The sequence below is a fragment of the Lissotriton helveticus genome, chromosome 10 (assembly GCF_964261635.1).
Source record: "Lissotriton helveticus chromosome 10, aLisHel1.1, whole genome shotgun sequence".
NCBI lineage: Eukaryota > Metazoa > Chordata > Amphibia > Caudata > Salamandridae > Lissotriton > Lissotriton helveticus.
Window position 1 is genome coordinate 223,826,930 of NC_136071.1, and position 20,120 is coordinate 223,847,049.

Here is a 20,120-nt window from a genome sequence, read left to right on the forward strand (position 1 = left end):
TTACCAATAAACAATCATTCATCATCCTGATATAGCTTTAAACTGTCAGGTCCAATTGTACCAATGATCAATTCCTCCAAATCTGCTTTCAACTTTGCAACATCAAGTAATTTAAATTCAGGAGTTTGTGAGGTATGCGTTAAATCTATTTTATTTATGCTCTTTTCTGGAGTTTCAGTATCAGATTCTGCACCAAATGGAGTTTTACATGGTGAACCTTGATTAAAAGTTAAGTCAGGCATCATTTTCTCTCGATGAATCTCTGATAAATCTGAATAAAAATTTTCAGCCACTTTTTGAATTTCTGCATTTAATGGAACAGTTAAAGCTGAATGTCTAATTTCCCTTTGATCAAATACTGGAAGAATAGGTCCAATTGTTACTGGTACTGTTACTGCTTCCATGCTTTTAGTTAATTGTTGTATTAACTCATCTTTCGATCGAAAATATTCTGAGGAATTTGGTAATTCATCACATCTTTCTGTTCTCATTACATTCATTGGGGCTTCATTTCTCTGCACTGGGGTTTCAAAATTATTTCTGGGAGTTTCATTATAATTTCTACTTTCACCTGATATGCTAGAATTAGATCTTATCTCTACTCTTTCAGGTGTTTTTCCATAATTTTGATTTGATATGGGAGATGTCTCATCAATAATTTCTCTTGGAGGAGGAGGAGCACTTCGGGAGACTCTTGGTGTGACTGGAATTCTTGGGGAAGACCATGAACAAACTGGTTGATAAGGTGGTGGTTTCGGTTTTGTATTATAAATTTCTTCTAAAACCGCATCTTCTGAATCATTTTCTTCATCAATATTATTTCTCTTTTGGGTATTCTTTTGACCTGGTACTTCAGTAATCATCATTCTTACTGGGTACAAACCATCGCACATGTCTGCACGTCTCCATCGACGCATTCTATCCTCATGAGTTTCCCTGTTAATATCTAATTTTGGACCTCTTGTTACACCTCTGCTTTCTCGTTCGAGTTCAAAAATCTCATCCTCCCATTCAGCTAAAGCCTCAAATTGAGTAGGTCTAGGCTTTGGTACAAGAGTCATCATCTTTTCTCTTAAGTTTTTCAAAACCTTAATATTAAATGATCCGTCTTCTGGCCATGCTAATACACCATCATCCTTGGTATATTCCATCCAATTCTCAATCCAAAGACAAGTATGATAACCATATTCACCTAACATATAGGCTGCGGGTGTTTTGTACTTATGAAGTAATCTTCCACCTCGCATTTCAATTTTCTTGTCAGGTTTAATTATATTTTTCAATTTCTGAAACCATGAAAGCTTCTTTTCCTCTTTCATGTAATAATAATCCATGTTTTAAAACGATTCCGCTTGATTCGGGAAAGATCGTAAGTATTTCCTGTTTGTTCCGCAAAACCAACCAATCCGTGTGCGAAACTCACCAACAAGCCAATCAGGTTAAGCTACATCACCACCTTGCTCAACCAATAGAATTACTGCTTTCAGAATGAACCAATCAGCTGTTAGCTCGTCTTAGTCACGTGAACCAATCAGTGCGTCTACTGTGACGTATGCTATCACAGCGCGAACCCTGTGACGTACACTGCCGCTGCAGCTCCGCTGTCTCTCACTCCTTAAACTAACCCCTCCTTTACAAAATATTTTCACAGCGCCATTTTTTACAAATCTTTTCAATGAAAATCAGTTAGTAACTACACAAAAACAAACTATTTGTCTGTTTCGCTAAAATAAAGTGATAGCTTTTACAGTCATTCAAGTATTCTTTTGCGTGAAATAGACGACGCTATTCTCACAGAATATTCAGATTCGTTGATAAAGTAAGGCTACTCTACCCTTCTAAAACGTAATAACGAACTCGTTTCCCTCTGAATGCACATATAGTGATTTTCAAGTTTGACTCGATCATAATTACAAATCATTTACACACATTCAAACAGAAGAATCCCTAATCATGTATACATGAATCTTAGTAGGACTTTAACCAACCATAGAAACCCACACTCGTCAGTAAGATACACGATACTTCCTTACCCTTCACTCAAGCTTGGATAAATTCTACTACTCTTTTCGCAGTAAGTTTTAAAACAGGACAGGTGTCCCTATACTCGAAAGCTACGATTTCATAGACAATCCTCACTATACATTCTACCTAGCACACCTAAAATCCCTAAACTTGTGCTGTACGTCCACAACACTAGTGATATATAATAATACCACTATTTTGAAACAGATCAAATGCACTGTATGACTTCACCTGTTACACTACACTTTAGCCGGCATACCAGGAATTTTCACACTGCTGGAAAAAACCTTTCGACAACATCTAACAACCAAACAAACTTAACATGTTTTAGACATGAATCCTATGTAATTACCATGTAGCATGTCAGTTACCATAGTAACCGTAACTCTGCTACCAAGTTATTTGATCCAGCGCTCCTAAAGAAAAACTGTCTCACCAACGCTACCTATCTCCACATTACACACTATTAATCATAAATCACTTACCAAGGCCCATAAACCTATGAGACAATTTTGAGCGACTGAATCATGTGACCTAATTAATCAGAGCTATTTACAAAACTATTTACATATTTATATACATCTGCAGTTTATCATTTCTAACCATGGTTTTTAAACATTTATCATTTAATTAAGTCACTAAGGCAAATGAATCAACTAATGGTAACTAGACATGAATAAACAAGACCAGCTTGTCGTTTCAAAATCTAATATTTATTTACTTTATTATTCAAAGAAAGAGCATTTTCAAATATGATTCTTTATTTTATTAGCAAAGTGATAACAGCATTTTATTAAGGAAAGACTTAGTAGACTGACATTTTAAAGGCAAATCAATTAGCATGATTTAAAGCAAAATAAAGTTTCCATTCCCTAAATTCTATTTTCCCTGTCTAAAACTCTCTTCACCTAAAAGAAATAGTCATTAAAGACTGCTGTCCTTACGTGCGCCAAAGAGTCCAACAGCACGTCACGCCCTTCAGGAATCGGAAAGCAAGAAGCGCCCTCCTGCCCATGGGGCCAGGTTTTATACCTTTCTAACTAGCTAAACTTTCTACAAATGTATACTTTTCTTTGCCATCCAGAGTTCTCATTGGCTGTCTGATGTCAGTCCATAACGTGTCATCACCATTTTCATTCCAGAATCAAGCCTTTTCTTAAGCTCCATTGTCTTTTAGCTTCATGACTTTTAGCTTCCTCGAAAATGAAACATTTCACGCGTACAGTTCATGACTTCCTTAGCTTTGGCAATCTTGCCGCTTCCCGTCCTTGAATCTTTCTCTCCGAGAGCACGTTTAGCACAACTTATTTAACTGTATTTTTCTGACAAAACTGTCAATGTGGTAAAAGTCTCCACTTTCTGTGCAAGGCTCTTCTCCGGACAGGGTTCAAATCGCCATCTTTACAAGCTAGGCCTCTCTCTCGGAAACTAGTATTTAAACAAACACAAAACATTAATTAATTAGAGTATTGAGACCCATTCTGTTACCCACCCCCTTTGCTAATCAGTAACTCAATAATTTATATTACCTAGCTTTAGCACACAAAGCAGCATTTGTATTTACCTTCTTCATTTAGGCCACAAAGATCCTTCACGAGCTTTTGCCACAGAAAAGACATAACATAAGCACATAAATGAGCACATGCCATTAGTTAAACTGCCGCATTTAATACTGACAAAGACAATAGACAAGGTTAGTTTATTATTTTTCAACGAACTTGCTTATGCAACATAGAGCACATAAGTTAGTCTCTCGTGTTTCTGTGTAGATGCATTTTTAAACAATGTTGGTTAATACTTTTCATCTCATGCTTATTAATACGGTTACAGTTTTATGGAAGTTTAACTCTGCGAGTTTGAACGAAATTTCATTCTATACCTCGCTCCATCAATGGTAAAAGTAACTATTCATGCACCATGCCGGTTGTATCTGGGGAAAATTATCATCCCTGAAATGTGAACTCACAGTAAATAATTTTCCTGTACAGTTTTGGGCTGATTCTTTTTTGCCTTTTACCATTATTGACAAATTGACATGGGAAAAGCTGAATAGTCCAGTATTAGTTCCCAAAGATGTAGAACCGGAGATTATTGTGGGGACAAATTACCTGTGATGGGATACATCAGGGCAGATCCAAAGTTCCAAGGCAAACACACAAAGGGCATAGTGTACGCAGTTGAAAAAGGGAAATCACTACTAGGTTGGAGAGAACAACGTGCACTAAGTATGATTTTAGATCCTAATCATCTACGACAAGTTTTATTGACTCAAGATAAATGTGAATGGGTTACTCAATTTCCAGCATTGGTTAGTGGCAAATTGGGTTGTCTAAAAAAGTTTGACCACAAGATTATACTTAAACATGATGCTAAACCAATTGTACATAAGATACGAAATGTGCCATCAACAATGAGGGATGCTCTGAGAAAGGAATTACAAAGATTATGTGACAATGGGGTCATGGAGCCAATCGAAGCCTCGGAGTGGCTTAGTCCCATTGTTATTGCAATGAAATCTATGTGTGTGGACTTGAGAGATTTAAACAAGTGCACATGGGTGGATCGTCATCCTCTTCCTCGGATTATTAAGATGCAGTCAAGTATTTTTGGGGGTAGATATTTTACAACTTTAGATCTATCTAATGCCTATCATCAGGTTAAGCTATATGAAAATTCAAAGCATTTAACATCATTCATTACGCCAGAAGGGGCTTTTCATTTTATCCGCATGCCATTTGGTCTGGGTGGTGCAGAGTGATGCAGAGTATTGTGGGGAACATGATGAATGTGCTAGCATTTCAAGACGGCGTCTTAGTGTGGGGGAAAGACATGATACACCACAATGATATTCTCAGAGAGGTGCTACTAGGTTAGAGAAAGCTGGTGTAACAATAGGGTTGGAAAAATGTAAATTTGGTCAGACAGAAGTTGAATATTTATGACATACATTGTCATTTAGTGGAGTTAAGCTGAAACACAAGCTCGTGGAGGCTATGGAGAGAGTTTCTGTTCCTCAAGATAAAGAGCCGTTTAGGTCATTTTTGGGATTGGCTGAATATTATGCCAAATTTGTTCACCATTATAATAATAAGGCATTTATTAAGCGCACAGCTACCCCACCGGGGTGTCCCGGCGCTATAGCAGATAGCAAGCAAGATAGCAAGACAGCAGAAGCAAAAGCAGTACCTAATCCAGGCAGCTGAATAGCCAGGTTTTGATAGACTTGCGAGACCCGAGTTCAGACTGAATCAGGCGCGTAGTGAAGGGGAAGTTTGTTCCAGCTTTGAGTGGCACCCACCTCAAATGATTTGCCACCTGATCTGGCTTTTTGGAACCTAGAAGTGACAAGCAAATGTTGAGTGTTAGACTGAAAGGATCTGGACTGACAATATGGACGAAGTCTCCTTCTGAGATATACCGGTCCTAGAACTTTGCCTGCCCGAAAAGCTAGTGTCAGAAGCCTTAAATTCAATTTGTTTGGCAATAGGTAGCCAGTGTAGTTATCGTAAATATGGAGAGATATGTTGTCTAAGCAGAACGCCGCAGACTAGAGGGACCGCAGCATTTTGTACCATCTGAAGTCTGCGGAGCAGGCCTAGAGAAAGGCCCAGGTATAGTCCATTTGCGTAGTCCAGATGTGAAGTTATGAGAGTATGGACCACAGTTTTCCGAGTATCGTTGGGCAGGTAGTTAATGAACTTTCTAATAGTTTTGATTTTGCCAAAACACGTGGCAGGGACTGTTTGAACCTGCACAGCAAGGGAAAGATGTTTGTCCCATCTAACGCCCAAATTCTTGACAAATTCCTTGGGAAGAGGGGCCATGCCTAATTCCTTGGGCCACCATAGATTAGAGGAGAGAGGAGAAGGTTGGTTAAAAAATAAGATCTCGGTCCTATCTGCATTAAGTTTCAAGAAATTGCGGTCCATCCAGGCCGCAATATTCTTAAGACACACTTTAAGGGGATCATCAAAAGTGGTGACAGATACAGAATTAAAGGTAAACAATAGCTGGGTATCATCAGCATCAGATGTGATTTTGATCCTGGTTTTAGAGATCATCTCAGCCAGCGGGGTTAAGTAAACATTAAAAAAGAAGTGGGCTCAGGGCAGAGCCCTGTGGCACACCCCATTTTAAAGGGTTAGCAGGAGACAAAAAAGGGTGGGTCCGGACGTGTTGAGTACGGTCGGAGAAAAAAGATGTTAACCAGGTCAATGCAGAGCCCTGGATTCCTATGGACTGTAGTTGGTTCAGGAGGATACGATGAGAGACGGTGTCAAAAGCTGCAGACAAGTCTAACAGCACTAGCACCACTTTTGAACCTCCATCTACCACCCAACGTATCAAGTTCACCATTTCAATTCTGCAGACAAAGTACATGTGCTGCGTGATCTCATGAAAAAAGGGGTAACACACACATGGACAGAAGAGTGCCAAGAGGCATTCAACATGATAAAGAAAAAAATCGCTATGGCAGTAGTACTAAAAACGTTTGATCCAGCTGACCAAACCACCATTGTTAAGATGCTAGTGGCTATGGTCTGGGAGAAATTCTAATGCAAAAACACCTAAGAAAGGAAAGAGTAGTAGTGTTCACCTCAAGTACTCCAAAAGGTGCAGAGAAATCTTACTTTGTCATTGAAAAAGAAGCACTGGCATGTTGGTGTGGGGTGCAGTAGGTTTGAACACTAGGTTTGAATTACGTACAGATCACAAACCTTTGATAGACTTCACTTGTTCAACACTGCTGGTGCAACAAAAGCTACACCACACATTGCTAAATGGTTACATCGGTAACAAGAATATGATTTTTCTGTGAAATATGTCACAGGTGTAGAAAACATTCCTGTTGATTGCATGTCCAGGTTACCCTTGGACGTTGGTGTCAGTGAGAAAGATGATGATTGGATGGTGGCAGACATTTCAGAGGTGTGCCGGGTGATTGATGAGGATGAATGGAGGGATGCAATTAAGGGAGACCCTGTGTTGGAGAAAGTGACAAGCAAACTACCTGTGACGTATTGCTGGAAACTAGATGAAGACGTAAGTGTGTATAAGAATGTGTGGTAAGAACTATCAGAAATTAATGGAATTGTGTGAAGAGGTGACAAGTAGGTGGTACCAGAAGGGTTACATTGTAGACTGATTGGCATAATGCATGAAGGGCATCATGGTATGTCTGCCATGAAAAGAAAAATCAGAATGGATTTTTGGTGGCCGGGAATGGACAGACAGATTGAAGGATATGTGAGAGATTTTATTTTATGTATGTGCAGCAACAAATTGCATGTTGCACCAGCGCCCACTATCAATCCTGTGGTATGGCCCCAGAAGGCCTGGGAGAAAGTTGCTATAGATATTTGTGGACCGTTTGAGTGCTTAGGTATTAATGATAGATTTGCTGTAGTGATGATGAATCACCATCCAAAATGGCCTGAAGTGGCATTTATGCACGAGGTCAAAATGACAAACCTGTTGACATTTTGCAAGGATATTTTCCGCAAGGAAGGCTGTCCCGCAGAAATACTAACAGACAATGGCCTGCAATTTGTGTCAGTGGAGTTTCAGAACTTTCTTAAAAGATGGGGCATTAGGCACACTAGAACCCCTTTGTACCAAGGTGATGCAGCGATAATTTCACAGTAATTTCTCAATGCAAAACCTCATTTACCTCTAATTTACCGCTTTAAAGGTGATTGGATGTTTGCCACCATGTATCACCTTCAGGAGACTTTACCTAAACAAGAAAAATCAAAATGCAATTAATATTTGAGCCAATAAAGAAAGTTGTGAGTATTTTAAAGGGTTTTAGCTTCTAGTCAAAAGTGAAGTTTCTCTGACCCTTTATTCATTAGTCAAATATCAATCAGGTTACAGAATTGAAATAGGATAAATATGATTAATACAGAACATATTACAGACTGAATACAAGGCATTCCATTAAGGAAGGGGATGAGGTATCAAATGGCAGTCAGAATTATTTGAAGAGTTCAAGAAAATATAATTCAAGAGTGAGTTTTGCAAGGCTTATCAATTATTAATAATTTGCAAAAATGTCCCATAAAGAGAAAAAAATTCAAAAACTAGTTAGTTAGTCAAAGCATAAACTTAGAGTTTTAGCATCTAAATCTAAACCTGTTCCATCAGCTGCACTCTCTGCCCTGGTCTGTTCATCCTAGAGAGGCTGCCCTCCCTTCACAAGACCACAGAGGAATGTGATCTGCCTTGCCAAAAATATGACGTACAAGGCTAGCCTATGCCTCTCTGCCCCCTCCTCCCTCTATATCTCGTCCGACGCAATCTCCACCCAGGCTGCACCCGCGACGTTCACTTACCTAACCCATATGATGTCTGGTCTGATCTGCATCTTCTCCTCTCCTCCCTCTAAGACTAAGGCTTAAGGCTGACACACCCCTATGGGGTCATTTACTATACTCTAATTCTTGGCTGACTATACTAATAATGTTGCAGTTTCAGTAGAAACTTGCACTGTGATTTGTTAGCATAGATGACATGAGGGTCTCACCATCCTGTTCTCATTGCAAATCCAACCCATACCAGTTTTGACAGAGGAAGCTTTAATGCTCAATACAGTCATATGTATCATCATCAATAATTATACATTATTGAAACATTAAATAGGAAAAATGTATCAGTTTATTTCCTCCTTGCTTTCACATCGCATGCAGGAATGACACTTTCCCACAAACTCTGGTACATTGGCACGATGACAAGCATGTAGAGTTCACTGTGGCCTTGACCCATGTGTCTTTACTTGAGGCACTTGTCAGTTCATGCAGCTGTGCATGCATCTCTCATTCAGCACAATTCTCAGCCATCTTAGGCAGCCATTTTATGGTGGGCTCAAAAACAAAACAAACACAAACGAGTATTAATTTATGAAATAAAACCAAATATGCTCACCTCCCCCATACTAGTACCCTGTATTAGTTATTACCTAGCAAAAGCTATTAGTTTAAAGCAGCTTTTATATTATTTGTGCACATCATGCAACAATGTGCAATGTACAACATAGCATAAACATGCACCAGTGCACATTTTCAAAGCACAAACAATTAATACATACTCATAGCAACATGCTCTAATGCTTTAAATAGCTTTTTATGCAAAATGAGTTTGCCCCACGTGTAGTGTTGGTGCATGGTTGATTAATTAATACACATTATAAGAAGATGTGTTATGAACTAAATATGCATTGTCTAAATATGCAACAAAGCCAAAGTCTCTTAGGACTGGAACAGGTAGTGTAATTTACAGGGAAAAGAAGATGGAAGGTGAGAACACTCATTCCATTTTCTATTCAAAGCTTAAGAGGAAACTGAAATCACTAGTTTTTCCACACTACAAAAACACATGTTAATTCAGCATAATTATCTAAACTCAACACATTAACATCCATGATTAATTAATTAAGCATGGTTTTAAATTAAAGCATTTAAGACTGAAAGCATTTTGACCAGGTCTCATTTCATGTTTCATGCGCCATGTGTTTTCACTTGCACCAAAATCTTCGTCCCAATTTAAATGCAGTCTGTCTGAAACACAAAACAGAGCAATGCTTAATCTTGAAGAAATCTAGCTCTATCAAAGGGGTAAAGGTCTCATTGAGCGCTTCTACCGTGTGCTAGGTGAAAGTGTGCAATTGGCCATTTCCAATAACAGTTGCTGGAAAAAAAACAAATTAAAGACATGTTGTGGAATTACAGGACTACTCCCCATTCTATGACGGGGAGACTCCTTTTAGTTTATTGAAAGGAAGGATACCTTGTACGGTGGCTGTTCCTATATGGATGGTGAGGTATGGAAAGTAAAACTTCCAAGAGGAAGTGTAACATGAAAAAATTAGTAATTACCAACAGCTTTACATGCAGAGGCATAATGACAAAATAACCAAATAGAGGAAAAGAATTATGTTGGACATGTGGGTGAGAGCGTGTGCAGGAAATATGGTGTTGAAGGGTGCTTCCGGATGGTCAGAGCAGAGAAGGGTGGTGGAGGTTCTGGGAAATTGGTTGTTATTGTTGGATGACAAATTCTGGAATACCAGAAGAGTGGTAGAGTTCTGTCATGAAAATGCAGGAGTGGAAGAGAAGGAAAGAGGTCCCGAATGGAGATAGGAAGGGGGTTGTGAGTGAGAAAAGGTTTAGTGAAAGGGTGAAACAAAAACCCTGTGTGACACAAAGACTATGTATGTGAATCTATCAGGTCTGTCCATGGTGTCGATTACTAGTTGAACTTATAAAGCATAATATGTATTTTTTATAATATTTTTTTTAAGATTTTGTTATCATCAATTGTACTTATAAAGCATTACATGTATTGCTCATTGCAAATTTCAATTTCAATATGTTAAAAAAAGAGAGATATGTTAGGTTCTAGTATTGTATTGCTATGTTATGTCCTCGCATTATGTTACCCTGAGATACAGATGCCGTATTATAATACAGCCAGGCACTGGACTCAGGTTCAGGAATGTAACTACAGTTGAGACAGAGAGTGTCCAGGGCACGGCTGGCAGCTGAGTTGGTGAGCTCCCAGGGGCTGTTCCAGATATTTTAAATAAAAGGATAAACCATCACTAAGGGTGATTCGTCCTCTTAAAAATACTGTTACAAGTGAGTGGGTCTTTAAGGTTCAATATTGAAACTCACAGCCAAACCTTTTAATTATTTTCCCAGCACACATTTCAAGTCTGTAAGAAGTGCTAAGGGATAAAATGAATACATAGCCACAAATGAAAATAAGCAAATACAATTAAACTAGGCCTGTCTGGTTTTTTAAACAAGAGAAAGTGCATCTTCAATGACTGGCAAGTTTGAGAGAGAGCGCATAGAGAGATGAATAGATTGATGATTGGTTGTGACTGGGTGGATGAATTCACGGGCAATCCATTGAACTTCTCCTCATCCTCACATTTCCTTCCTTCACTCACAAAGTAGCCCATCAATCCTCTTGTCCAGGTGCACCTCTACACCATTCAATGAAGAAGTCGTTTTTTCATCCAGGCTCATCTAGTCATCGATGTATCCACTCAATAGTCACGCATCCATTTATCACCCCCCCCCCACATAGGCATTCAATTCTCATCCAACTTAATGTACCTGCATGCTTAAGGTGTGTTGTTTGTGACTGCATGTGTGCCTGCACTTGTTTTGTCTGTTTGTGTGTGCCCCACAATGTGTTTTGTTTGTATGTATGTATAGCAGACCTGCCGACTTAAAAAAATAAATCACTATGTGAGTCGGAGGCGTGGCCTTGAAGGGATTGGTCCTGGTGCCCAGAACTAACTCAGAGGCACTTCTGCGCTCTCACCCACCAAACCTCCTGCTCCATAACACAAGGGGCCTCATACGGCCCTATCTGCACTATTGCGCCGCCAGACACTTTTCTTACTTTCCGGTGGCGCAATGTGTCACTGGCATATTTATAAGGCCACTTAAAGCCACGTTGTGTGGCTTTTCATGGCCTTTTAAATATGTGCCCCTTTCATGCAGCAAACGTGTGAAAGGAGCGTTCCATGGGTGTTTCTGGGGGCGTTCCCAGCAACATCCATGGCGTTTTGGCACTGCCCCAGATTTACGAGAAATTGCAAGTCTGAGGCAGCGCCAAAAACATACATCTCCCCAGGGGAGGCACAGTGAGGAGAAATATCTTTAGTTTGCCTCAGTTTCCTCTCGTGGTTGTTTTTGTGCAGGAAGGTTTCCCTTTCTGCATAAAAATAATCACCATAGTGCAAAGTTGCCTACATTAGCGCACGGCAGCCCATTGTGCGCTGGCACAGGGGAAAAGGCTAGGAATGTGCCTTATCTGATAGATACCTTTATATATTTTGGTCTGTGTCTGCATAACTGTAGCTGTTTTGCTCTGGGTATGCATGTCCAGTCATGGCAGGCATGGCTCGCGGGGCAGGGAGTGGGTGCTGAGGGGGTTGGGGGGGGCTGGTGATGCAGGGGAGGGGGCATCAGAAATGAAAAAAAATAAAAATAAAACATACCTCATGGCTGGGTCCCGTGTTTTCTCTGCTCCTGCTCTCCTGCTTTCCTGCCTCCACCAGGAACAGGAAGCAGGCAGCCAGGCTCCCTCCCCTAAGCTAATCACAATGCTGCAATGGCAGCATTCTGATTGGTCTGAGCGCTGTGACAAGGCGTTCAGCCAGGGGCTGGAGGGGTAGGCATGTTCCCCATGCAGGGTGTAATGCAGCCTGCATGGAGAACAGGGGAGTGCGCATGACTATTTTAGGCGGCCCGAGAGGGCCGACCAAACAGTCATTGCACACTTAGGGGTGGGCAAACCACTCCGCTCCTGCCCTGCTCGGAGAGTCGAACAGCCCCACCCACCCACCGCAAAGCAGCAGGACAGGAAACATAAAATGACAATAACTTTAAGTTATTGTCATTTTATGTTTCTAACTGCTTAAATACAGTGGGGCGATGCTCTTCCGCCATAGAGGAGGAGCTTCCACTGTACGTATATGTATGTAATTATGAATTCATAGGGCATTCTATGCCGCAAATCTAGCCAAAAAGCAACAGACACTGTGCATGGATAATGACAAGCATAAAGTCAGCGAGTAATAGAAGAGGAAGCTGGGTTGTGACATGAATGTGACTATGGATATGAGCTCTGTGTACATGCATATTGTCAGTATGTTTGTCGGTGAGTGTGCACGCTGTCTGGAAACCTATTGGTCTGTGTGCATTTTTCAAATTACTGTGTATGTTTATGGGCATATTTTGACCCAGCACAATTGGTGTGGTCCATCTTGTACCCTTTCTCCCACAATCTGTGAAACTGCCAAGCACAGGGGCTTGGTGTAAAATTATGAGAACGCCCTCCAATCTCCATGGACGCTTCTCATCCAGATTACATTGTAAATTCATTTTGCACACTCAGCAGTTTATAAATCACATGCTTATCTGCCTCAAGTATAAAGCAGCTGTGGATCTCGAATATTTTATTTTTATTTCATTGAATATGGAATTCAACTACTCCCATGGCTGCTCCATGGTCCATTATGACGTGTGGCATGTCAGACCATCCCTGATTTTTTAGTACACATTGATTTGCATTCTGGAACCTGTAGGTTAGCTTTACATGTTGGAAGCACAGTGTAGAGTGAGAAGCCAGGGCTTGCTGTGAGTGTCACATAGGACAGGAATCTGATTGGAAGCAGTAAATATTTTTCTCCATCATATCCCCTTAAATGACACAAATATTAAACTGTTTCTCACTTTCTGTTATAAAGCAACATTCTGGCCTTCATCTCAATTAAACTTAGTTAAATATTACATTTGTTTTGAGCTAACTTCTTCTAATGTACCTGCTCTCTTTGCTTTCTTGTTATTGCAGTGCTGCATTTATGAGAAAATTAAAACTTCACGGAGGGTACTCTGTTGCAAAGGGAATGGAGTACCCTCTCTGCCAAACTGAAGGTCCGCCTTCCTCCTTTGGAGACAGGCAGACCTTCAGTAAGTCAACGGTGGAGACTACACCATCTCCACTACCCACATACACCTCTGACGGCCCAAAATAATATTTGTGGTCTGAGGTTTTGCCATTTCTCTGACCACCCAGACAGATGGCAAGTTTTCACTGGGCAGTGAAAAGTGGAAAATTACCCACATGCCATTGGAGAACACTCCAATGGCGACAGGGTCATTGCTTTTATTTAACTTCAAAAATAAAATCCTGCTTTGGAATTTTGTTTTTGAAAATAAGAAAAGTTGAAAGTTTGACATACAGCTCTGTTCTATTGATGGAGCTGTCTTTCAAACTTTCAATGTATTTACAGGAACCACTGTGTCAGCGGCTCCTGAAAATGCAAGAGATATTCTCTGGCCCAGCAGACACCACTAAATCTCCAGAGTGGAGTACCCTCGCCATGGCAGGAGTACCCTACCATTGCTATCATTAGCTTGCCTTCTAAATCTGAATATTGTGCCATTATAGGCACTTTTTTATGCCAGTAAGTTCTTACGTGTCCATGGAGGCTGCACATTTGTAGTCCAAAATCACAGTGGCGGCTCCTCCGCTATGGCGGAGGAGCGTCGCGCCCCCCCGCCATCAGTTTAAGAAATGTCAAAATAAAACGATAGTAAAACTGATTTAAAATCCACATTTTTATCATTTTATTTTGCTTGTGCTGGGGCTTGGGGTGGGGCCAGGGTTATGATAGGCTGGAAGGGGTGTGGTAGGTACTACCTACATTGCACATGTGGTTTTTGGCCGGCAGTCTCAGGCAGGCCGAAAACCAAAGGCACAGTATCCCCTCTCCAACCCCAGCTGCATTGCTTGGGCTAGAGAGAGCAGGCACAGACTACCAGTCTGTCACAGAGCACACATTATCAGCACTCAGGCCAATCCTGAAGCTGCTCTCATGTGAGAACAGCTTCAGGATTGGCCGCAGGGCAGGCTGGGAGCCTGTCCTTGCCTGCAGTGGCGGAGAGGAGTGGAAGAGCACAACACGATTTGGCAGCAGGTGAGTTTAATTTTTTATTTTGTTGTCTTTGTTGTCCCCCATTCCCACCCGCCTCTTTTGCAAATGTTTTTTTAATCGCCATTGTCCCCCGTCCATCCCCCCTCCCCGGCCACCTCCCCTGCCCCACCTCTTTCACCCAATAATGGCCGCTCCTGCAAAATCATCTGTCTGAAACATCAGTCTCATATTTTTGGGTATGGAAAAAATTGACAATGTATGGGCCAGCTTCTTTTAGATTTACAGTGCATCAGCAAGCCGCCCATGAACATTGAGATGAGATGAGATATATATTAACATATTTAAGTTCAACTCTGCAGAGGCCGAATGTTCTGGCACTGCATTTCTGCAAGCCTTACACAGTAATGCAGGTCGTGCACTGCTCAGGAAGTGTCAAGGCTTCTGCAGAGTCAACAGGACTTGTTATGCTGCACTCCTTTCTCATTGCTCCACAAGCACACCAGGAAAAAAGTGGTTGTCTCTCTTTATGCGGACCCATGTGACTGCTGCATTGAAAATTGTCATGTCCTGGTGTAAAGGTGAAACTCAATGCATGATGATTGACAATTACAATCAACCCATGACTGATGAATATGGGCTCACCAGTATATGATGGACAGTAACAACAACCAATGGTTGAAGGTAGCTTACCTTTTGCCTTTTTTTATGTATCACCAGAATAAGTTCCTGTGAGACAGCCAAAGGTAAAAAAGAGTTAGGAGAGAAGAAAAAGAGCATATACAATAAAAACAAATATTTACAAACACAATAGTTCTGGCATGTTATATGTTATAGATTTAGGTGGCCGATTGCGAGTCGGGCAGAGTAATATGTCCAAGGTGGATATACCTTATGGCTCCACTTGTGTTTTTACACAGAGCCTTCTCTGGATGAAAGCAGGAGGAATGTCTGTGCATAAGCTGAACCTGAGACAAAACATGCAGAAAAGTGCCTGTTCATTCTGGGACTCGCAGGTTAGTCCTCCATATGGGCCCAAAACAGTGTGAGATTGCAATGCAGCGGTGAGAATACTCTACTTTAAATGGGCAGGTACAGTCAGGTGCTGAGTACCTGCACTCCTTTCATTTGAATTGGACAGTAGCAGCACTTCTCAGCACTGGGGCAATACCTTTAATGGAGGGGATACCAAGACTTCTACGTTACAAACAGGTACTCGGAGATAGTGAGCACCTGCACTTCTAGACTCCCATTTAACACACTGGGAATCCTGTTATGAAATTATAGTTTCCTCCCAATTATTTCTGTGCCCCACCCCACCCCCGCAACCTGTAATTGGGTATTTAGTGTATTGCATGTGATATAATATTGCAGTCTTGAAGCTAAGTAACATTGTAAAAAAGAAGGATAGAAATATCGCAGAATCACCATTGTGCCAAGGTATGGGCATCATTGTGAATCTTGAGGGGCAGCACCTGCTAACACAAGTTTTCCCTTAAAATACCATTTGATTATCATTGTAACCCTGTTTGTGAGATCAAGGGGTTGCATAGTGCACAGAGAACCGTCTAGGGCACTCGGACGGCCATGTTTAATATCTGCAGGTCACGGACTGTGCTGGGGCGGGGAAGCATGAAGCCGGTTTGGATTGGCTCTTCTATCTCTCAGTCACAGACTGTGCAGGGGCGGGGAAACCTAAACCCAGTAATTATTGGTTCTTCTACCTCTTGGTCACAGACTGGGAAGGGGCGGGAAAGCCTGAACCCGGTTTAGATTGGTTCTTCTATCTCTCAGTCGGACAGTGCAGGGGCGGAGAACTGAACCCGGTTTGTATTGGTTCTTCTATCTCTCAGTCACAGGCTGTGCAGGGGTGGGGAAGCCTGAACCCGGTCTGGATTGGTTCTTCTTTCTCTCAGTCACAGGCTGTGCAGGGGTGGGGAAGCCTGAACCCGGTCTGGATTGGTTCTTCTTTCTCTCAGTCACAGGCTGTGCAGGGGTGGGGAAGCCTGAACGCGGTCTGGATTGGTTCTTCTACCTCTTAGTCACAGACTGTGCAGGGGCGGGGAAGCCAGAACCAGATTTGGATTGGTTCTTCTACCTCTCAGTCACAGGCTCTGCAGGGCAAGGAAACCTGAGCCCAGTTTGGATTGGTTTTTAATTTTATTTAGCAGTGAGACTTGATGGATGGATCTTTGGTTGCACATCTCCCATTTCTCCTCAGATCCTTCTGCTCTTTTACTCTGTCGCTGATCATTAGGCTGGAAACCAGAACAGTCTCATCAGCACAAAAAGAGGTATTTGGAACTGCTGGGAATAAAGAGGACACCTACTACACAGTGAAGTAAGCACCCCTCACAAGCGAACCTGCACAAAAGAGAGAAATATGCTAGTGAATGAGCTGTAATTAGTTAATCTAAAATCAAATGCCAGTGGATTACCAATTAATTATTCTTTCATATTTATTCTAAGGCAGCAGTATGTGAAGCCTCCTTCAGGTGAATTAGACAAGTTGGTTTGAGACTTTCCTGTTTTTTGGTGAAGACTGCTTATGTTTCTTTAGTGTGAATGATCCCAGGTCATCCACCTATCAAATAGGGACCGATTCACAAAGAAAATAGAAAAAGTACAGGTGGAGATCACCGCCTCCACATGCATGTCATTTTTGCACTTTCTCTTATTCACAAACATACACAAGAGTATGCCTGAAGTATTTCTGGGAAGGTCATGTGACATTCCTGCAGGGCGGAGTTTTCCATAGTGAAGAACTCTACACATGGGGAATGTAGGAGCCACTGTGCAAACATACGCTTCATTTTTACTTTGTGGGAAAGTATTTTCCATGTTAAGAAAGCCCTTCCCCTACACCCCTACCAAATTTGGGGGTGATCCGTTGCCCTTCTCATCCTGGAAGGAAATCTATGCCAGTCCTTGGCCAGAGTAAAAAATCCAACCATTTGAAGAATGGAAGCGGAAAGAGAGGCATTTGTGCATGTCCGCAAATGTACATAATTGTGAGCATTCACCCTTGGCTACCCATACCTTGGAAGACCCATTTACCCTTGAGCGCGATTATGGGTGTGGAGTACTCTGCACTCGTGATGGAGATCTCCGCACAAGTGAATAGGTTTATACCTGCATATTACCGCCTTCTAAAAAGCTGGCAGGCTCAAAACAGGTCAATTCAGCCATAAACCTACATTTACAACCAAATGTACTTTTGTGAACAGACATCATAGTTTGAGCTGTCAATGCTGAAATTAAAACACAAATACTCCATGTTTCCTGCTCCCTTCATATCCAATGAGGCCAGAGATCTCTTCCTCCCTGTAAGGTTGCAATGTGCTGCCTTAGCCTCTCAGCATACCTCAGTTTCCTCATTGATGATCCTGGTCCTCTATTTCAGTAATGGCTTCCACTGTTACTGAAGTGTTAGCTGGACCTGCATTGTATGTATTTATTGGCGGTTAAAGTTGCTGTGCATTTAATAAATAGGCTTTGGAAGCAGCTCCAAGTAAAATTAGGCACAATATCAAGAGACCCTGGATTAAGCCCTTGAGAGTTCTTTTGGTGAGTATTCTTGGGGTCTTCCCATTTGTACCTAGAAAACTCAAGTCCTGTTTTGTGTTTAAGGGCTCGATTACAGGTTTAGCCGTGCAGGAGCAAAACGCTTTGCCGGCGGCCCACTCCCGCACCACCTAAACCCATGGCTGAGCCGCCTGCTAGATTAGGAGTTTCCTCCTGTCTTGCGGGCAGTTTTTTGGCGATCCCACGGGGGTGCCTCAGAAAATGGGCACCGCAATGGGAATGCCAAAAACAGTTCCTGCACAGAATGGACTGTAAAGTCCATGCTGTGCAGGAACTGGAGTGCATGTATACAGGGGGGCACATGTTGTGCCCCCCTGCATACATACACATGGCCTAAGGCACCAGGTGGCACTGTAGGGCCCCCTTTGTTTCCTCTCCATCACGGTTTACATGGAGGTGGAACCGCCATGAAAATCGTATTGGAGAGGAAACTTGTAAAATGCTTGGCGGGACTGCGGCGGTGCCTCCAAGCATATTGTGGACTCAAGACCACCGCGCCACTGCCAGGGAACGATGGTTCGACTGCTCAACTCGTAATGGGGAGGTCGGACCTCCAGTATGGTGGTGAGGGGACTTCCACCACTGTGCTACTTTTTTATACATCTAATAAATAGAACTATCCGGAAATCGCATTTTAAAGCTTTACTTAATAAACTGTGTACGTTAAATCATTCCTATTTTTTTAGGAAACATTAAATTCACATTAAAACAGGTATCAAGTGCTTTCCAAAAAGTAAAACAAACAATTTCTAAAACTAATACAAAAGATTCTATACCTAGACACCTTGAGTCTGGGTAACTTATGTCTGTTTCTTGGCATGTGAGCCTCTGACTGGGTAGAATTATTTGCAACCTGATTTTATGTTTTTAAATTCCAACTTGCACAAGAAGTGTAATGCCTCCAGTACCAATCCTATGCTGGACAGCACACACCCACCTCCGCACCAAAGTATGATGCTATGCATTGTGCAAGGCAGTCTGTTTGTGTGCCAGTACAGGGGGACAATACCAGCAGCAGGTCAGCCTTAGTAGATATGGCTCTGCATGTGTTTCCCACTTGTGCAATTCAGCACACCAAAAATGGATGCTGAGCTGCGTTGCATGAAAATTGAGTACATATGGACCTTGGTGTTGGCAATTAACCTGCCAGGCTTTGATGAAGGGGCTGGTATGTGCCCAAACATGACAACGGCCAAAACCAAGTCCTCTGACAACTTGGTAAAGGGGATTTTCAAGAGGCAAAGCAAAGAATTTTCCGAAGTATCCATATCTCAGCCTAAAGTGGCCTGGGTGGTGCTGAAGACTAATGCATAGGACGTGTTTGGGAGGTTCACAGATGAAGACACAAAAACAACAATGACATCAAAGAATACAGGATATATTGAATACATCATTTTAGTATAAATAAAGGTACATTCATTAACTGATAGTTTTAGCAACAGGCATTGTATTGTGTCTAATTTGGAATCTGAGCACACTGTGAAAGAAGCACAGTTAGCGGCAGCTACACCATGGTGGTGGGCTTTAGCTTTCTCTTCATTTGTGAAGCAAGATCTTATTTGCAGGCAGCACTAGGAACAACTAAACTCACGGCGCTTTGGGACATGCAACTAGGGCATACCACCTTTAGAAAACTAGTCTGGAAAAACGTCAAATTACTCTCCTTATTAGAGGACAAGGCTGGCTTTTCCAAAAGATCCCACGCATGGATGACCCTTAACTCATATAAATCTTTGACACCGCAAACATACTTTAGTCAGGGTTACCCAAAAGCCACAAAAATGAGGTTCATGAAACATAGATTAGGCATTCTGCCAAGTACAGAGCATCTTCCACCATGGCTCAGAATAGATGGCAACGAGGCCTGCCCGCTCTGTAACTCAAAGAAGGGGGACATTCTCCATGTCACCTGTCTTTGTGAAGAATTACAACAAGCCCGTCAACAGCTCCTTAAGGATCACTTTAAGCAACAAGGGATCAGTACCAGAAGGCAAGCGGTGCTGGCCTGCCTGAATCCTGCAAATACTAAACTGAACTGCAGATATGTCACATTTTT

At 41.8% G+C, this 20,120-nt stretch overlaps 1 long non-coding RNA gene across 1 annotated transcript; it reads right to left on the reverse strand.

The window, feature by feature from the left end:
• Window positions 1-2,815: 2,815 nt before the first annotated feature.
• Window positions 2,816-9,582, reverse strand: LOC144785126 (uncharacterized). The gene is made up of 3 exons (XR_013601770.1): window positions 9,504-9,582; window positions 7,697-7,762; window positions 2,816-3,453 (listed from the first exon to the last, which is right to left on the reverse strand). It is a non-coding gene; the product is annotated as an uncharacterized LOC144785126 (long non-coding RNA).
• Between the last annotated feature and the right edge of the window lie 10,538 nt (window positions 9,583-20,120).